Raw genomic sequence first — 21,018 nt, 5'->3', positions numbered from 1 at the left:
ATGAATGTACATCCGAAGACAGATATAAATTGTTGAAGTTACTTGATTAACATCTTTGCGAGTACCAGCACCTTTTTCCCCAGGAAACAAGCACAGGGAATAACGCAGAACGAATAATTATATTCGGAATTGGCAGACCATAATTGCACAATTCCAGGCCATAATGCTAACAGTGAAAGTGTGTCCTCTTTAAAAAATACCAACTGGACATAGGGACGCAGTAGCTTGCAAACAGCCACAACCACAATGATGGCGTTGTAATTGTGTAATTTAAAATTGTATTCCACGAAAGGATTTCGAAGAAAAACAAAGTTCTTGATAAAGTGGGCTCAAAATAGGAATATTAATAGTCAACAACAGATTATTGTTATTCCTTTATAAGTGTGGCTGAAACGGCCGAAGTTATTGAATATTGATTCGTTTTCCGTCACAGAAGACAGATAATGGTTTATCTTGTTTCATGAAGATGTAAGATTACTTTACGAAGAAGACTGAGCAATTATGAACAGTGAGTAATCAGTTGCTATAAGTGCCAAGTTATAAGGCTGTTTACTGTTCTTTCTTTTTCTTTTTTATCATCAACCACTTTTTAGGTTGATGTCGCAAAAAAATTGTAAATAATCACTAATAAAGTCTATTTGTATTTAAAATAGGTAGTCCGAATGTTAGGGCAAAATATCTGACTAAACATAACGCCGCCACCAGCTTTTCTATTTTTTGGACATGACGATCTTAAATGCAGTCCTAATCACATATTTGTGAGGCCCGTGGTTCTCAGCACTACTTCATATCTATAATGTACCCAGCAAGTAACAGCTAAGTACAAACACTGTAACTAACGATAAGAGATTCTTAAGGGTGTTGTTTTCCTGCTTAGTAACGAACAAAAATACTTAAAGAGTCAGTTATATTTTAATCCGTGCTTAATTTTAATTGATGTTTATCAGTTCAGCCGCGAGCTCTGTGGAGAGGGCTAAGCCACTTGGCCACTGAAGAGTCAGAGAATGTAGGAGGGGGAATGTTTTATTGTTTGCCTTGCAGCACTGACAACCCAAGGCCGTGCAGGACTCATACTGATCAGCTGTTATGATGTACATTCTGACTCGGATGTAACACGGATAGGTGAACGTACATTACAGAGACAGACATTTTCTAATGCGGTACTTATTTGTAACAAAGAAAATTAAATTCATTCGGGCTGTGTTAGTACAACACGGTAACTAGGAGAGAACAGGCACTTAAATCATTTATGAAACTTTTGTGATGGTATCTCACATTCAACAGCGCTTTCAAACATTTATATGAATACTGTTATTAATCAACATCATTCACACTGAGAGTAAAACAAAACAAAACAAAACAAAAATCTGGAAAGAAAATTCACCACGAAACTTCCTGGCAGATTAAAACTGTGTGCCCGACCGAGACTCGAACTCGGGACCTTTGCCTTTCGCGGGCAAGTGCTCTACCATCTGAGCTACCGAAGCACGACTCACGTCCGGTACTCACAGCTTTACTTCTGCCAGTATCTCGTCTCCTACCTTCCAAACTTTACAGAAGCTCTCCTGCGAACCTTGCAGAACTAGCACTCCTGAAAGAAAGGATATAGCGGAGACATGGCTTAGCCACAGCCTGGGGATTGTTTCCAGAATGAGATTTTCACTCTGCAGCGGAGTGTGCGCTGATATGAAACTTCCTGGCAGATTAAAACTGTGTGCCCGACCGAGACTCGAACTCGGGACCTTTGCCTTTCGCGGGCAAGTGCTCTACCATCTGAGCTACCGAAGCACGACTCACGTCCGGTACTCACAGCTTTACTTCTGCCAGTATCTCGTCTCCTACCTTCCAAACTTTACAGAAGCTCTCCTGCGAACCTTGCAGAACTAGCACTCCTGAAAGAAAGGATATAGCGGAGACATGGCTTAGCCACAGCCTGGGGATTGTTTCCAGAATGAGATTTTCACTCTGCAGCGGAGTGTGCGCTGATATGAAACTTCCTGGCAGATTAAAACTGTGTGCCCGACCGAGACTCGAACTCGGGACCTCTGCCTTTCGCGGGCAAGTGCTCTACCATCTGAGCTACCGAAGCACGACTCACGTCCGGTACTCACAGCTTTACTTCTGCCAGTATCTCGTCTCCTACCTTCCAAACTTTACAGAAGCTCTCCTGCGAACCTTGCAGAACTAGCACTCCTGAAAGAAAGGATATAGCGGAGACATGGCTTAGCCACAGCCTGGGGATTGTTTCCAGAATGAGATTTTCACTCTGCAGCGGAGTGTGCGCTGATATGAAACTTCCTGGCAGATTAAAACTGTGTGCCCGACCGAGAGCTGCTGTAAAGTTTGGAAGGTAGGAGACGAGATACTGGCAGAAGTAAAGCTGTGAGTACCGGACGTGAGTCGTGCTTCGGTAGCTCAGATGGTAGAGCACTTGCCCGCGAAAGGCAAAGGTCCCGAGTTCGAGTCTCGGTCGGGCACACAGTTTTAATCTGATAGGAAATTTCATATCAGCGCTCACTCCGCTGCAGAGTGAAAATCTCATTCTGGAAACAACCCCCAGGCTGTGGCTAAGCCATGTCTCCGCTATATCCTTTCTTTCAGGAGTGCTAGTTCTGCAAGGTTCGCAGGAGAGCTTCTGTAAAGTTGGAAGGTAGGAGACGAGATACTGGCAGAAGTAAAGCTGTGAGTACCGGACGTGAGTCGTGCTTCGGTAGCTCAGATGGTAGAGCACTTGCCCGCGAAAGGCAAAGGTCCCGAGTACGAGTCTCGGTCGGGCACACAGTTTTAATCTGCCAGGAAGTTTCATATCAGCGCACACTCCGCTGCAGAGTGAAAATCTCATTCTGGAAACAATCCCCAGGCTGTGGCTAAGCCATGTCTCCGCTATATCCTTTCTTTCAGGAGTGCTAGTTCCGCAAGGTTGCAGGAGAGCTTCTGTAAAGTTTGGAAGGTAGGAGACGAGATACTGGCAGAAGTAAAGCTGTGAGTACCGGACGTGAGTCGTGCTTCGGTAGCTCAGATGGTAGAGCACTTGCCCGCGAAAGGCAAAGGTCCCGAGTTCGAGTCTCGGTCGGGCACACAGTTTTAATCTGCCAGGAAGTTTCATATCAGCGCACACTCCGCTGCAGAGTGAAAATCTCATTCTGGAAACAATCCCCAGGCTGTGGCTAAGCCATGTCTCCGCTATATCCTTTCTTTGAGGAGTGCTAGTTCTGCAAGGTTCGCAGGAGAGCTTCTGTAAAGTTTGGAAGGTAGGAGACGAGATACTGGCAGAAGTAAAGCTGTGAGTACCGTACCTGAGTCGTGCTTCGGTAGCTCAGATGGTAGAGCACTTGCCCGCGAAAGGCAAAGGTCCCGAGTTCGAGTCTCGGTCGGGCACACAGTTTTAATCTGCCAGGAAGTTTCATATCAGCGCACACTCCGCTGCAGAGTGAAAATCTCATTCTGGAAACAATCCCCAGGCTGTGGCTAAGCCATGTGTCCGCTATATCCTTTATTTCAGGAGTGCTAGTTCTGCAAGGTTCGCAGGAGAGCTTCTGTAAAGTTTGGAAGGTAGGGGACGAGATACTGGCAGAAGTAAAGCTGTGAGTACCGGATGTGAGTCGTGCTTCGGTAGCTCAGATGGTAGAGCACTTGCCCGCGAAAGGCAAAGGTCCCGAGTTCGAGTCTCGGTCGGGCACACAGTTTTAATCTGCCAGGAAGTTTCATATCAGCGCACACTCCGCTGCAGAGTGAAAATCTCATTCTGGAAACAATCCCCAGGCTGTGGCTAAGCCATGTCTCCGCTATATCCTTTCTTTCAGGAGTGCTAGTTCTGCAAGGTTCGCAGGAGAGCTTCTGTAAAGTTTGGAAGGTAGGAGACGAGATACTGGCAGAAGTAAAGCTGTGAGTACCGGATGTGAGTCGTGCTTCGGTAGCTCAGATGGTAGAGCACTTGCCCGCGAAAGGCAGAGGTCCCGAGTTCGAGTCTCGGTCGGGCACACAGTTTTAATCTGCCAGGAAGTTTCATATCAGCGCACACTCCGCTGCAGAGTGAAAAATCTCATTCTGGAAAATTCACCACGTTATTCCACTATCACAACTGGTAGTTTGCGAAGGTTGGGAGCACAGTTACCATGAAGTGTTCTGGATAGAGCCGTCAGTATTTTGGGACTGCTGACTAACATTTTACGTGTCAGCTATAGAACAATACTACCAATAACAAAAGTGAACAAGATTTACATAAGTGGAATTTGTGAGCGCACTTTAAATTATAGAAATAAAGACTTGTGGTGGTGAGGTTTTATGTTAAATTTTCTCGCTGCACTTGTCACCATGCAAATGGCTTATCACAGGCAGAGAGGTTTACTCAACGCGGTGTAGATGTTTGTTGGAAGAATCGTGCAATTAAAATTACTTTTCACTTGACAGTTAAGGGCAGATGTTACCTGACAGGGCCAGTCACATCTTACAGTCGAGCATAGTAACTCTGCGTAGTTGCCATCTGTCCGATATGCACCCTCTTGCAACTATCGGTGCGCCGCGAAAGGTAAGTTGTAAAATAGTTTTAATTCCAGTACAATGAGAATACTGTCTCACAACACAATCAAAGACTCTGCATTTCGAAAATGCCATGGGGACTGCTTACCAGCGAACAGGAGCCAAAAATGTACATCACAAGACAAAATAAATACGATATTTTGTACTTTGGTAGTAGAAAAGAAGGGGTTCCTCACCACTTGTAGCTGCTTGGGCCGTATCGCCAGCAGATGCAAAGGAAAGTCACTGTTTACCGCTGAGCTCCGTCCATTAATTATCCTATCAGCATCGCTAAAATTAAATTCAGTCTTTCTCATTTTACCTCATTCATCGTTTTCTTCTGCCCTCATTTAACTTGAAATTCATTCACCTGTTGCGAATAGTGCTTATGTATTTCTTAAAAACTATTTAAATAATGCTTAAATACATTTCTTTATTTTTGCATTTTCTGTTTCTCTAGTTATCTGTTTGCCTGAAATAACTAATGATAATCTTTGTGCAGATCTTAGCTGTACACATAATGTAATTGTTACTCAGTACCTATTTTCATTTTTGGAGAAAGTTAAAGCTTGCAAGATATCTTCTGCAATTTTTCGTACACTACTGACCATTAATATTGCTACATCACGAAGATGTGCTACAGTCTCGAAATTTAACTGACAGGAAGAAGATACTGTGATATGCAAATGATTAGCTTTTCAGAGCATTCACACAAGGTTGGCGCCGGTGGCGCACCTACAACGTGCTGATATGAGGAAAGTTTCCAATCGATTTCTCATACACAAACAGCAGTTGACCGGCGTTGCCTGGTGAAACGTTGTTGTGATGCCTCGTGTAAGGAGGAAAAATGTGTACCATCACGTTTCCGACTTTGATAATGGTCGGATTGTAGCATATCGCAATTGCGGTTTATCGTATAGCGACATTGCTGCTCGCGTTGGTCGAGATCCAATGACTGTTAGCAGAATATGGAATCACTGGTTTCAGCAGAGTAATACGGAACGCCGTGCTGGATCCCAACGGCCTCATATCACTAGCAGTCGAGACGACAGGCATCTTATCCGTATGGCTGTAACGGATCGTGCAGCCACGTCTCGATCCCTGAGTCAACAGATGGGGACGCTTGCAAGACAACATCTGCACGAACAGTTCGACGACGTTTGCAGCAGCATGGACTATCAGCTCGGAGACCAGGGCTGCGGTTACCCTTGAAGCTGCATCACAGACAGGAGCACCTGCGATGGTGTACCCAACGACGAACCTGGGTGCACGAATGGCAAAACGTCATTTTTTCGGATGAATCCAGGTTCTGTTTACAGAATCATGATGGTCGCATCCGTGTTTGGCGACATCGCGGTGAAAGCACATTGGAAGCGTGTATTCGTCATCGCCATACTGGCGTATCTCCCGGCGTGAGGGTATGGGGTGCCATTGGATACATGTCTCGGTCACCTCTTGTTCGCATTAACGGCACTTTCAACAGTGGACGCTACATTTCAGATATGTTACGACCCATGGTTTTACCCTTGATTCGATCCCTGCGAAACCATAAATTTCAGCAGGATAATGCACGACCGCATGTCGCAGGTCCTGTACGAGCCATTCTGGATACAGACTGCTGTCCTAGCCAGCACATTCTCCAGATCTCTCACCAATTGAAGAAGTGTCGTCAATGGTGGCCGAGCAACTGGCTCGTCACAATACGCCAGTCACTACTCTTGGTGAACTGTGGTATCATGTTGAAGCTGCACAGGCACGCCATCCAAGCTCTGTTTGACGCAATGCCCAGGCGTATCAAGGCCGTTATTACGGCCAGATGTGGTTGTTCCAGGTACTGATTTCTCAGGATCTATGCACCTAAATTACGTGAAAATGTAAGCACATGTCAGTTCTAGTATAATGTATTTGTCCAATGAATACCCGTTTATCATCTGCATTTCATCTTGGTGTAGCAATTTTAATGGCCAGTAGTGTACGAAGATAGAACTCTTTACGTTACAAGAGTGTTCTCATTGACTGGACCCGAGTTCAAATCCCCACTACAGAGACTTATTAACATTACAGGCGTATCTAGGTGGGATTGCCCGAAGAGAAAGCGAAGAACTGGGCGTACTCCGCGTACGCCCACCCCACCCCCCCTCACAGGTCTGTCGGGTCAGTCAGTGTCACTGGCGCACTACGTTTGGCTGCACCTTAAGCCGTCGGCACACGGACCGTGCTGCCGAACGTTAACGTTGGGCGTGCCCAATTCATCGTGCTGCACAATGCTGAGGAATGATGCGACTTGTGCATACGGTACGTTGACCCCAACGTTGTATACGCGATCGCAACGCACTCAAGCGACAGTTGAGGGATGTTTCTAGTTCGTTAATCACACTGTTTACTCAACGGGCGCGTAAAATTCCTACGTTAGCTCTATTAAAATGCACATTTCTTCCATCGTCCACGAAAAGGAAAGTACCATGTCCAATCAATAAGGACACAGGCTTATAAAAGTTCCATTACAAGCAGTGCGTTACAAAATTGGAATACTTTCCGCATAAGATAAACATTATTCCATCATTCCCACATTTTAGTAAAACCCCAAGGTCAGTCTTACTTGATCACTGTTCGTACCCAGTAGCAGAATCTTTGCAACATGTCAATCACGAAGCGTAAAAGAAAAAGGAGAAAAAATACCTTTATACAAGTAGCGTAAGCTGTCCTTTAGATTAAGTCAATCGAACAAAGTCACCCCTCAAAAAAAGGTGAACTTGTATTTACATAAAATCAAACATTACAGTCTATACTTATATTAAACTAATAATAAAGTATCAGAACGTAATAAAAACACGAATTTGTCGTGTCAGGACGCGAACCACCGCCCCAACAAAAAAAACCTCATTAGTATACAATGATGCTATTCATTACGCTATACCAACATCACGGTTTCTGTATATAATGATAGTACCTTACCTCTTGCTAGAAACTTTAATCGTAGATATTTTATTAACTGAAATTTAATTATAATACATTGTACCAAGAACAATGCGTTTTGGGTGGATCTTCAGTGTGTCGCTGCCTTCAAATAGCCTACTCTCATTATACGCAAGTTACAATAATTATTTTGCCGCGAATATGATGTCTCTCATTATTTTATTGGAACGAATCACACAGTTAACAATGAGATTTGCAGTGATTCTCAATTTGCTGGTGCTCGGAACGGCATATATACGTATAGGCTTGAAATGAATGACAATATGGCGCGTCACAACTCTGTACTGAAGGGAGACGGCGTGCGTGTGACGTAGGTGGCGTTGTGCCATGTCATTGGTCAACGTTCAGACGCACGCTGAGAATATCTGACATGCCAGATATTGCTCTGCACGTTCGGAAAGACTCCCGAGCGTGCTATTCCATGCTGTGACGTCAGAAACTCGGCACGCTCAACGCTCAACGTTCGAATGCACGGTCCGTGTGCCGACGGCTTTAGCATTCTTCACGTTCTGTGTGTATCTCTGATCTAGTTCGTGTTGTGGTTATGTTTATTAGAATCAATAATATCTGACGTACAATCAAAAGAATCCACTAAGAGGAAAATAAATGAAGATACTTGAATTTTCAAAGAAAAGCTTGAAGAAGAATTTAATTTCATAGGTAGAAAGAAAGTACTGCTATTTGCGTAAAGCGCTGGGAAAGGATTATGGGAGTCAACACGTGCAATGTATTTCAGCACAACGCAAGTAAGTGTAGTTCATTTCCCCTAGCTTTTCTTTTGGATCCAGATCAAAGAAAGGAAATCAAAAACAAATAATTCGTGCTCAACAAAATGTTATGTCAGTAGTAGCTGGACAAAATGAGGCGGTTAGGAAAGCAACATACGAAGCATGTAACAATCTTGCAAGAAATATAATATCTTTCTGTGATGCTAAAGTAATGAATGAAAACTGTCTCTCAGACTTTGTTTCAGGGTTTCTCAAACAGTAGACAAACATTACCTGAAATATATAACATTACGCCTTAAGAGTTTACTTGTCGTCACCACATAGAAATTTCAAAATATGCTTTTTGGGGAGTTGGTAAAAAAGTAAAATTATGCAGACATTTTAATCTTGTAGTTCAAGCACAGACATAGCTTCGATGGCTCTGTTTTCATAATTTGTGTGATACTGAACAAATTAGAGATTGGAAGACTTGTAAACTGCTGTCTGCAGTTAGCTGGCGGAGTTAGATAAGTGTGGCGTGGTGCTGCTGCGACTCTTTGCCACGTGTTCTGCAGCACGTTGTTGGGCTGCATGTGTACTGGAATATGGTTTAGCACCCAGTACTGTACGAATTGTAATCGTCTACGAAACTTTATAGTATTAAACGAGTACAGCAAAAAATTGGAGTACGGGAAAATATTTTGTGAGTAGATATACAACATTCCAAGATATACGAAGTACAGTAAATACGTTTCTTCAATTACCTAATGTGGCTTGTATAAACTAGAGTGTTTCTGAGTGTATTCCTTCTCCGGGAAGGTGAATTTCATACTGGCTGTTGAAGGCCTCGTTTCTGAACTCGTCTGGCTTGGTTAAAATGTTTTAAAAGAATTGTACAGAACTCGCAGACGCTACATCTGGTTTGGTAGTGGCTGTTACTACCGACTAATCCACCACCTTGAGTGAGTAGTCTGATTGCCACGCAGCGGGCTCACATTCGATTCCTCGTCGGGTCAGAGATGTTCTCCACTCGTGGACTTTGTGTTATGTTGTCCTCATTATCATTTCATCATCGTTGACGCGCAAGTCGCCCAATGTGGCGTCAACTGAAAAGACTTGCAACTCGATGGCCGATCTTCCCCAGGTGTGGACTCCCGGCCATAAATGCTATACGATTGGGTGCTTTTGTTTTGGGCGGGGCGTTAAAGTTGTACGGCCAAGTGTAAGAAGTGGTAACGTGAAGTGAGTCTCATCCTGGACCTTGCTGTACTTAACTAATTTAATGTTATCGACCATAAAGGGTGCGCAGAAAGCATGAGGAAAAAATTCTATGCTCCTCGGAGGCTGTCGTGGTGGGAAGCTTCAATAAAATCCTCTCGGTTTGCAAACAAAGTTACTTCGAACAAAACACTCGAACTTTAAAAAGCTGTTCTGGCAATCGTCATCACGATATACATATGTAATAGAAGCGTCTGGAACCTTCCAGAGAGGGCCAGAGAGACGCATGCGCGGAACGCAAGTTGGGCAGCTCCTAGCAGCTCCGTTCCACCGCGGAAAACGTTTGAAACAGCCTTTCCAGCGTCCCTATAAACGTGAACCTTCAGTCTTTGCTTTCGCTCAATGAAGCACACCCCGGTGCCCTTCTAACTGTTTACCTCTCGTCTCTGTTGCTGTTTTGTCTAAATTTGACCGGCCTCTTTATAACAGAATCCCGAAATAACGGCCGAGGTGGCCGAGCAGTTCTAGGCGATACAGTCTGGAACTGCGCGACCGCTATGGTCGCAGGTTTGAATCCTGCCTCGGGCATGGATGTGTGTGATGTCCTTAGGTTAGTTAGGTTTAAGTAGCTCTAAGTTCTAGGAGACTGATGACCTCAGAAGTTAAGTCCCATATGCTCAGAGCCATTTGAACCATTCTTTACAATACAGTTCACATCCACGGCATGTTCAACATTGCTGGAAGCCTGTACATCAATACGTCTACAACGTTCAGTATTTAGAACAGATGCTACCTGAAGGGACAGGTGCCAACGTCTTCTTCTTTATGGAAGGTCTGCGGCCGTTTTTTTTTTCCCCGTGCGTAGGCCGTCTTGTTGCTCTCAGCAACGTCCTAGCCGTCGGCGTCAGTGAAGCTTCGACCACTGCTAGAATCGGCCGCAGTGCGATGTGTGACGTCGTGATGCTGAGTTGTGACTGCCGATTCAGTGTCCTAGCAGCTTGTACAACCGGCCAAGCTTCCTGAATTATGCAAACGTGTGAGTAGGTTGCTACAGTTATTCTTGGCCGGTATTATTACCGAGACATATCTACCGCTGCGACTTCGTGTTCGAATTTCACCACCGATAAATCAGTTTTTTTTTAAATTTTTGTCCCACTTTTGTGCTAAGATCACCCCCTTTTTACTGTCTGGTTGTGGAATTTGCTGTTACTTACCATCTTACGAAACGTATCGCAGCCATCTTCTTCGTCTTACTATTTTTGTATGGAGCACCCAAAACAGCATTTCATAAGTCTATTTTCTAATGCCTTTTCTGGTTGACAATCTAAACAACCCATCATCGATTCCGTAAATTCTTTTATAACAGGTGGCTTTCCTCTCCCACAATCATTTTTCAGTGCCATGTAATCACGCAATAATCTATGAAATGTTTTTGTTTGTAAGATTACGACTTGTATTCATACATTTTCGGCTAATCCGGGCGGAGTGAGTTTCTGTGCGGTAAAGAAGAATTAGAAGTATTACACCAAGCATGAAACTAAACACATCAAAATAATTGCACCTCCTCGGTTCCGAGACTTCCAGAACCTTTAAGGAAAACTAAACCCTCGTCTTCACGAAATGCATATTATGCCCGTTGTCTAGGCAGCCCGCTTTCTGTGCAGAGTCCAGCCACGGCTGCATTCCCAAGTTCCCGCGAATGTTCTGCACCACGCTCAACAACAATCCAAATAGTTTTTACCTGGGTAAATGTTACCACCTTCACAGGGTATCCATATAGGCCAGGAACTGGAAGACGTATGCTGTCGTTACCGGGGCGTAACATATTTCTTAATCCCCTTTCCTTATCTACCTTCAGCTTGCGAAGTCGGTAAGTACACCCGAGCTATCTGATTCGCCGTGGATTCTGACAAGAGCAATCCCATCATTGAGTTCTTTGCAGCAACACACACTTTGTCCTCCATTTTTATTTATAACGAATCCTACAGCCGTTATATTATTTTCTGTTAATATTACCCTCTACTTGAAACTTCCTGGCAGATTAAACCTGTGTGCCGGTCCGAGACTCGAACTCGGGACCTTTGTCTTTCGCGGGCAAGTGCTCTACCAACTGAGCTACCCAAGCACGACTCACGCCCCGTCCTCACAGCTTTACTTCTGCCAGTACCTTATCTCCTACCTTCCAAACTTTACCGAAGCTCTCCTACGAACTTTGCAGAACTAGCACTCCTCAAAGAAATGATATTGCGGAGACATGGCTTAGCCACATTCCCAAGGCGTTCAGTACTTCGAAGCGACGCTACTTAGGGACAGGACACATGTCACTATGCCATGTTTAATCATTACATTTGCTCATTTTTGGCTGTGTTTGAGGGAAGCTCAAGACTGGTTAGCTCTGGAGAACGGTTTCAGTTTCTATTTGTGGGCAGCGAGCGGACAAATTCTAGCGATTCTGCTCTGGTGAAAGGAAGTAGACCTAAATCTGCATGAGTTCTACGTAATTCACTTTTAACTGCTGGAAGACGCTTCATACAACCACCTTCATACTATTTCTCTATCGTTCCTAACCCGAGGAATCAGAACATTTAAACCGTTCCGTGCGAGCTCTGATTTCTATTACTCTTACAATGATCATTTCTGCCTGTGTAAGTAAATGTTAACATAATATTTTCGCATTGTAAAGAGAACGTAGAAGATTGAAGTTTCGTGAAGGTTTCGCTCCAACGAAAATCAGCCTGTATTAATGATTGCTACTCCAAGCCACATACCATATCCGTGACTGTCACTCGTCTGTTTCACAACAAAACAACACACATTTCAACTCTATGAAATTTTTCGAGGTCCTGTGGCAAACGTATCTGGTAAATATCCCATATGCGAAATAGTACCACAGCATTGGTCAAGAAAGCGTAGTGTCGGTAGTCTTTTAGTAAGTCTCGTGCATACTGCTTTTTGCAGAACCGATTTGAAGTAACATCCTGGCCGTCCGTTTCAGATGCGAATATGGTCTTTTCCTTTGAGCTGCTGACAAGCCGCAGAGTATAGCTCTGAGTGACGGATTCACTTTCCTGCACTCAAGTCGCAGAGAAGGCCGACGCGGCGCTGGTAGATCACTATGGCAAAATCCGTTGCATTCGCTCCAAACCTTTCTTCACCAATTATATGAATATTGTCCGCCATCGTCATTTGTCAAGAAGGGCTCTACCAATGAGTGGAAATTTGCTAGAAGCCGATACTAACCTTCTTCACGTCAAAATACATTCAGTGAGCGAAGAATGGGAAATATGTGCACAGTTCCCCTGCGTTATGGAAAAGGAAGCGAAATTCTCTCCGTTCATTGTGGAAATGGCTGCAGCTCCTCCTCTCCACCCAGATTTTTTCTAAGAGTTGAGACTTAGGTTCGTATTGGAGTATTCTTTGGAACTTACTGTAGGCAAGCCGTCTGTGTCGCCAGAAGGCGACGGTGGCAGCCTCTCTCTGCCACCATCTCTGCCCTTTTAATTCAGGCCTGACTTGTGCAGTGTGCCACACGTTTGCCGAGTTCTAAGTAGGTTCGACATCTTGCAGTTAGTACTGTCTGTTATATGAGCAGCTCACAATTCGCAGGATTTGTTGCGTAAATTCGGTCACTTGATTATTTGCCTGAATTCGTGAGTTTTGCACTCGTTTACTTTGCGTTGTGGGGATCTGCGCAGATTACGAAAGCCTTTAGCGCTTCCCAGGCAGTCTTCCAGCTAGATTTGAGGTATCCTCTAATCATCTAATGTGTTACCAGTACGTTCACATGTAATTAGGCTCTCAATTAGCCACTGTTTTCTGTTACTATTCAAGCAACTGATGTTCGTTTGATAGTGTCTGTTTAGCAGTCATTTTCAATGATTCTTGTGGAGATTTGATTAAATCAATCGATATTGCACAGTACACACTTGCTTTGAAATTATAAACTCGATATTTCTACAACAAATTCTCACTAGATAATCCCCAGATAAGAAATATAGTCATTCATCTGCATATCTAACTCATTGCCTCATTGCAAAGTAGGAGCCCTCGGTTCTAAGATAGTTGTTAATTTTTTTAACTGATTTGTAACGAGCACTAAAACCGCTGGTACAGCATTATGACGTTTGAGATCAAGAAGAAGGGTCGTGATTAATTTAAGGAAATCACGTAGAAGGATGGCCCAACCTGATGCGTCGTTTATCATTCCCAAATAAATATTTTTTTAATAACAATTCTAATACAAGCCAACTGACTATTACCTTGATTCTTGCAAATAGATATAAATTGTTGTGATAATTAAATTCAAATCACAGTGCTTAAGGATATTTGCATTACACACAAAACTACAAATAGTACTCTAAAAACATGTCAACTGTGCAGTACAATGGAAGTCCGATTACAAATCTGCGGTGGCAGTCTGTCCGAGGTACTAGCATCACAACTGTGAGCTAATCTCACAACAGAAATGAGCATAAAAGTTCAGCAAACGTTAAATAAGAGACATTAAAATGCGCATATCTCCACTGGTTATTCCATCTAACTAACTTGAAGCTGGAACGAGAGTCCCGCAGAAGCGCATGGCACCCGGCAACACATAGGCCTCGTGCGATGACGGCAAATCCGTCCAAGCAGAAGGAAATCGCGCCCCGGCCCGGAGCAACAGAACAACCACGAGTCAGGGTCTGTCAATACCGAGCTGTCATCATATACCCGACAACAAACAGCTAATAAGTCTGATATAAATGAACAAACAGCAATACTTAAACGGTTAATTAAAGATTTTTTTCAATGAAAGTGACAATTAAAACTTCAGTACAGACGCGCCCCGCTCATTAACATTGCAAGTTAACCTTCCTAGCAATAAAAAGAGACAAAATACAAAGTCATCTTAAAAGAATAATTCAAAAATGGCTCTGAGCACTATGGGACTTAACTGCTGAGGTCATCAGTCCCCTAGAACTTAGAACTACTTAAACCTAACTAACCTAAGGACATCACACACATCCATGCCCGAGGCATGATTCGAACCTGCGACGTAACGGTCGCGCGGTTACAGACTGTAGCGCCTATAACCACTCGGCCACTCCGGCCGGCAAGAATAATTCCATAATAATTGAAACAGTATGCAATAAGTCAAGGTATACATCTACAGGTGCCTCTTAGGGACTAATATACACTGTAATTTGGATACCCACCAAATGGCAGGTGGTAGTTAAAAGTAGACCAATAATCGGAAGGTCTCTTCAACACGGAGCAGTAGTGTGTGCAACTCGCCCCAGTAGGGGCCATAAGATCTACAACAAACTGAAATTACAATCAGTAGTATCAGATACTCAATGATACAAACAGTGACTTCAAGTTGATAATTCTTCGGGGTTATATGGCCGTGGTCCGTGGAATACTTCTGTGGTGTCACCGCCAGACACCACACTTGCTAGGTGGTAGCCTTTAAATCGGCCGCGGTCCGTTAGTATACGTCGGACCCGCGTGTCACCACTATCAGTGATTGCAGACCGAGCGCCCCCACATGGCAGGTCTAGAGAGACTTCCTAGCACTCGCCCAGTTGTACAACCGACTTTGCTAGCGATGGTTCACTGACAAAAGACACTCTCATTTGCCGAGACGATAGTTAGCATGGCCTTCAGCTACGTCATTTGCTACGACCTAGCAAGGCGCCAGTACCAGTTACTATTGATACTGTGAATAATGTACAGTCAAGAGCGACGCTCATCATTAATGGATTAAGGTTAAGTATTTCACCAGCTACGTCCGTTTCTCTAAATTCTAATTTCCTTGTCCTATTCCAGACCTCACGCCAGCCTGCGTGAGCTAAAACGCGTGCCTTTCGGCTTCCTCTTGTAGCCCGGTGTTGGCTCTCCTGCCAATCCACAACAAATTCTATTCCTAACGTTTCGTCCAATACTACGTTGGGCATCCCCAGAGGTATGGCCGGTCCTGTTGAGTCCAGTCGGCAGGACTCAACAGGACCAGCCATACCTCTGAGGATGTCCAACGTAGTATTGGACGAAACGTTAGGAATAGAAGTATTTCATGGACCACGGCCATATAACCGGAAGAATTATCAACAACAGTACCATCCGGTCGTGAAAGCCTTCATTGTGTGACTGACTTCAAGTGCCAGATCAAAGCTGTGAGATACTAAGTTGACGTTTACAGAAACCTCCAGCTTGATGCTCACAGCCCCAGAAGTGGTCACTAAGAGGCACAAGGGGACCTGATTCTTGGCCAGCTCACACCAGAGCAGACTTAACAACCTTTAAGTACAATACCCCCTGAACAGTCCTCATAAATGTCAAGGAGGCCAACAGCTTCAGAACCGGATAATACTGCTCTGCTCGTAGCTGTTAACAAGTTGTGCAATGTATTTCGGCGTATTTAGCACGCCACAATTGACTGATACACTTCATAACCAGGTTGCATGTGACGAGAGCTTATCCTTATCCGCTAAACTCGCTGGTAGCAACGGTCAACTCTGCAGGAAAGTGCAGGCCCCATAAATCCAACGTCAATGGTTTCAACTAGATGCAATCGCCAGGACGCCGAGTACTCAGGCATGCAATACAGCTCAGTTTCCCACACACCATCCACTACCAAACAGCCCTAGAGGGAACACAAAACCCAGCGGAGATGATACGGCGAGGGCCAAAATCAATGGAACTCGAGCAACACGCTCCTAGTAATACTAGGGAGCGTGTTCTCCAGGCAGTTTGAATCGAGCGCCACAGGCTACCAGCCAATCAGAGGGCGCTAAGCAAACAGCGCAGCAGCTAAGTCCGCTTCAAGGTCACCCGCCAAGCGAGGACCAAGAGCGCCCTACAGACCAAGTTGTAAGTGAACTTTGTTTTTAGTCTCTTTAAAAAAAAAAAATCTCACGGGATAGATAAGGATGGTTCTCGGGTAGGACAATCTTTATTGTCTGTAATACAACATACAATCACCATCAATCTTTATTTTACAATTTCCATTACCAATCTTGCATGGTTGCCCCATACTACAGCAAGAGTAAGCCATGTAATATCTCCGAAAACTGCTTGTACATCACATGTAAAGTTCAAATGGAGTCCACGAAACACATTTGGACCTCCAATCAACTGTTGTTTATTGAACTGTCCAGCCAAATCAATATCAATAGCTTTCAAACTGCGATACACAGGAAAGCTGCGCCGCCAGCGACGACGCCATGCACATCGCCGAGACATTGCTGTGGCACGTTAACACAAGTGAAGTCCTGTTTTCTCTGCTATACCCCATGTCTTCCATGTTAAAATATTTCCATCTGGAAAGGCTTCAAGGCCACCATAGTCTGCATGGTTGCCCCATACTACAGCAAGAGTAAGCCATGTACTACCTCCGAAAACTGCTTGTACATCACATGTAAAATTCAAATGGAGTGTATCGCAGTTTGAAAGCTATTGATATTGATTTGGCTGGACAGTTCAATAAACAACAGTTGATTGGAGGTCCAAATGTGTTTTGTGGACTCCATTTGAACTTTAAATGTGATGTACAAGCAGTTTTCGGAGGTAGTACATGGCTTACTCTTGCTGTAGTATGGGGCAACCATGCAAGATTGGTAATGGAAATTGTAAAATAAAGATTAATGGTGATTGTATGTTGTATTACAGACAATAAAGATTGTCCTACCCGAGAACCATCCTTATCTATCCCGTCAGATTTTTTTTTTTTAAAAAAGACTAAAAACAAAGTTCACTTACAACCTGGTCTGTAGGGCGCTCTTGGTCCTCGCTTGGTGGGTGACCTTGAAGCGGACTTAGCCGCTGCGCTGTTCGCTTAGCGTCCTCGTATTGGCTGGTAGCCTGTGGCGCTCGATTCAAACCGCCTATGGGATCGCGTGCGAACCCTCACAGTTGCCGCCACGGCTGAATGTTGAAGTTGCAAGTGTGGTAGGCACACGCAACTGCCGAGCCCCACCACCATTTAGAGTTAACGTCTTATTGAGAGACTGATCACAAGCACTATAAACAAGAGACGAGAAATTTCAACCTGTACATTTACTGTGGAGATCTTTACAATAGCCGGCCGAGGTGGCCGAGCAGTTCTAGGCGATACAGTCTGGAACTGCGCGACCGCTATGGTCGCAGGTTTGAATCCTGCCTCGGGCATGGATGTGTGTGATGTCCTTAGGTTAGTTAGGTTTAAGTAGCTCTAAGTTCTAGGAGACTGATGACCTCAGAAGTTAAGTCCCATATGCTCAGAGCCATTTGAACCATTCTTTACAATACAGTTCACATCCACGGCATGTTCAACATTGCTGGAAGCCTGTACATCAATACGTCTACAATGTTCAGTATTTAGAACAGATGCTACCTGAAGGGACAGGTGCCAACGTCTTCTTCTTTATGGAAGGTCTGCGGCCGTTTTTTTTTTTTTCCCCCGTGCGTAGGCCGTCTTGTTGCTCTCAGCAACGTCCTAGCCGTCGGCGTCAGTGAAGCTTCGACCACTGCTAGAATCGGCCGCAGTGCGATGTGTGACGTCGTGATGCTGAGTTGTGACTGCCGATTGAGTGTCCTAGCAGCTTGTACAACCGGCCAAGCTTCCTGAATTATGCAAACGTGTGAGTAGGTTGCTACAGTTATTCTTGGCCGGTATTATTACCGAGACATATCTACCGCTGCGACTTCGTGTTCGAATTTCACCACCGATAAATCAGTTTTTTTTTAAATTTTTGTCCCACTTTTGTGCTAAGATCACCCCCTTTTTACTGTCTGGTTGTGGAATTTGCTGTTACTTACCATCTTACGAAACGTATCGCAGCCATCTTCTTCGTCTTACTATTTTTGTATGGAGCACCCAAAACAGCATTTCATAAGTCTATTTTCTAATGCCTTTTCTGGTTGACAATCTAAACAACCCATCATCGATTCCGTAAATTCTTTTATAACAGGTGGCTTTCCTCTCCCACAATCATTTTTCAGTGCCATGTAATCACGCAATAATCTATGAAATGTTTTTGTTTGTAAGATTACGACTTGTATTCATACATTTTCGGCTAATCCGGGCGGAGTGAGTTTCTGTGCGGTAAAGAAGAATTAGAAGTATTACACCAAGCATGAAACTAAACACATCAAAATAATTGCACCTCCTCGGTTCCGAGACTTCCAGAACCTTTAAGGAAAACTAAAATAGATATGAACATAAACATTTCCGCCATTTTTACTGCTCATGTAAACCGCTCACTGCATATTGCACTACCATACAGCGAGACCTTGAGAGGTGGTGGTCCAGATTGCTGTGCACTTCGGTACCTGAATAAGTAGCACGTCCTTCTGCATTGATGCATGCCTGTATTGGTCCTTTCGCACTACCCACATGTTCATCAAGGCACTGTTGGTCCAGGTTCTCCCACTGTTCAACGGCGATTCGGCGTAGATTTCTCAGAGTGGTTGGTGGGCCACGTCGTCCATAAACAGCCCTTTTCAATCTATCCCAGACATGTTCGATAGGGTTCGTGTCTGGAGAACCTTCTGGCCACTCTAGACGAGCGATGTCGTTATCCTGAAGCAAGTCATTCACAAGATGTGCACGATGGGAGCGCGAATTGTCGTCCATGAAGAAGAATGCCTCGCAAATATACTGCCGATATGGTTGCACTATCGGTCGGAGGCTGGCATTCACATATCGTTCAGCGGTTACGGCATCTTCCATGACCACCAGCGGCGTACGTCGGCCCCACAAATTACCACCGCAAAACAGCAGGGAACCTCCACCTTTATGCACTCGCTGGACAGTGTTTAAAGTCATTCAGCCTGACCGGGGTGCCTCCAAACACGTCTCCGACTATTGTCTGATTGAAGGCATATGCGACACTCATCGGTGAAGAGAACGTGATGCCAATCCTGAGCGGTCCATTTGGCATGTTTCTGGTCCCATCTGTACAGCGCTGCATGGTGTCGTGGTTGCAAAGATGGACCTCACCATGGAATTCCGGAGTGAAGTTGCGCATCATGCGCAGTTTGAGTCGTAACACGCCATTATGGTGGCGTTGCTGTCACGGTTCTTCCTAGCCATAATACGTAGGTAGGGGTCATCCACTGCAGTAGTAGCTCTTGAGCTGCCTGAGCGAGGCATACCATCGACAGTTCCTATATCTCTGTATCTCCTCCATGTCCGAACAACATCGATTTGGTTGACCCCGAGACGCCTGGACATTTCCCTTGTTGAGAGCTCTTTCGGGCACAAGGTAACAATGCGGACGCAATCGAACCGCGGTATTGACTGTCTCCAGACAAAACGAGCCGTGTACCTCCTTCCTGGCCGGCCGGCATGACCGAGTGGTTCTAGGCGCTACAGTCTGGAACCGCGCGATCGCTGCGGTCGCAGGTTCGAATCCTGCCTCGGGCATGGATGTGTGTGATGTCCTTAGGTTAGTTAGATTTAAGTAGTTCTAAGTCTAGGGGACTGATGACCTCCGATGTTAAGTCCCATAGTGCTCAGAGCCATTTGAACCATTTTGAACCTCCTTCATGGTGGAATGACTGGAACTGATCGGCTGCTGGACCACCCTTCGTCTAATAGGCTCTGCCCATGCATGGTTGTTTACATCTTTGGGCGGGTTTAGTGACATCTCCGAACAGTCAAAGGGACTGTCTCTGTGATACAATATGCACTGTCAACGTCTATCTTCAGGGGTTCTGGGAACCGGGGTGATGCAAAACACTTTCTGATGTGGGTAGAATAACTGACCTCCAGAAGCCGTTTATGTAAAACAACAGATGTTTAGAAAATTTGTATTTGATCTGTCTAGCAATTAGTTTCGTGCCTCAACATGTAAACACGGAAGCGAGGAACGGTTTCCGAAATTTGGTTTTCGTCTTCCTAAATTTGCATCAAGTAAACTATAATGCTGGGTTTCTTTCGACCACTGTGGAAATTTTTTAAGGTTTTTGAAATTATTAATAAAATGCTTCACGAAAAAAGAACGAAGTATCATATCGACGACAGAAGTAGAACCTAAGTCTTAGAGTTAATGAACTGAAATCAAGATCTCTTGCTTCGTCTAATCGTTTGAGGTCAGTAGATACCTGTTGCCTTCACGTAAATGAGTCATCAGACGCAGAAGCCATTGATGTTTGGTGACGCAAGACCATGTTAATGTTTAGCTTCACTGCAACTCCTGGGTTTGCGTGATAATTACAGTGACAATCGGACTTTGTAAAGAACACTCGATTGCACGCTCGACTTGGAGAAGTGGAAATGCCTAAACGATAGGACACTGACGGTGCGAGATAGTTGTGTCACCAAAACAGCACCTTCCAACGAATTTAACACACTGAAACATTAACACAAGCTGTATAGTTTACTGAGTATCTGGCGTTGCCTGGGTGTGTATTTATTCTAGTCTTCAATTGGGCAATCTCCTCCTCCCCTTTCTCTGCTCATCTCCTGCTACCCCCCCCCCCCTATCACTGTATATATCTCTCTCCCTATTCCTGTCCACATCCTATTTCCTTTCTCTATCCACTATTTTCTCCTGTCGCCTCTCTGTGGCCATTTTTCCCTCATTCTTTCTCTGTCCATCTCCTCCTCCTCGTTATCCGTGCCCGTCGCTGTCATTCC

This window comes from Schistocerca serialis, chromosome 1 (assembly GCF_023864345.2).
Source record: "Schistocerca serialis cubense isolate TAMUIC-IGC-003099 chromosome 1, iqSchSeri2.2, whole genome shotgun sequence".
Lineage (NCBI taxonomy): Eukaryota > Metazoa > Arthropoda > Insecta > Orthoptera > Acrididae > Schistocerca > Schistocerca serialis.
Note: the sequence above shows the minus strand (reverse complement) of the source record.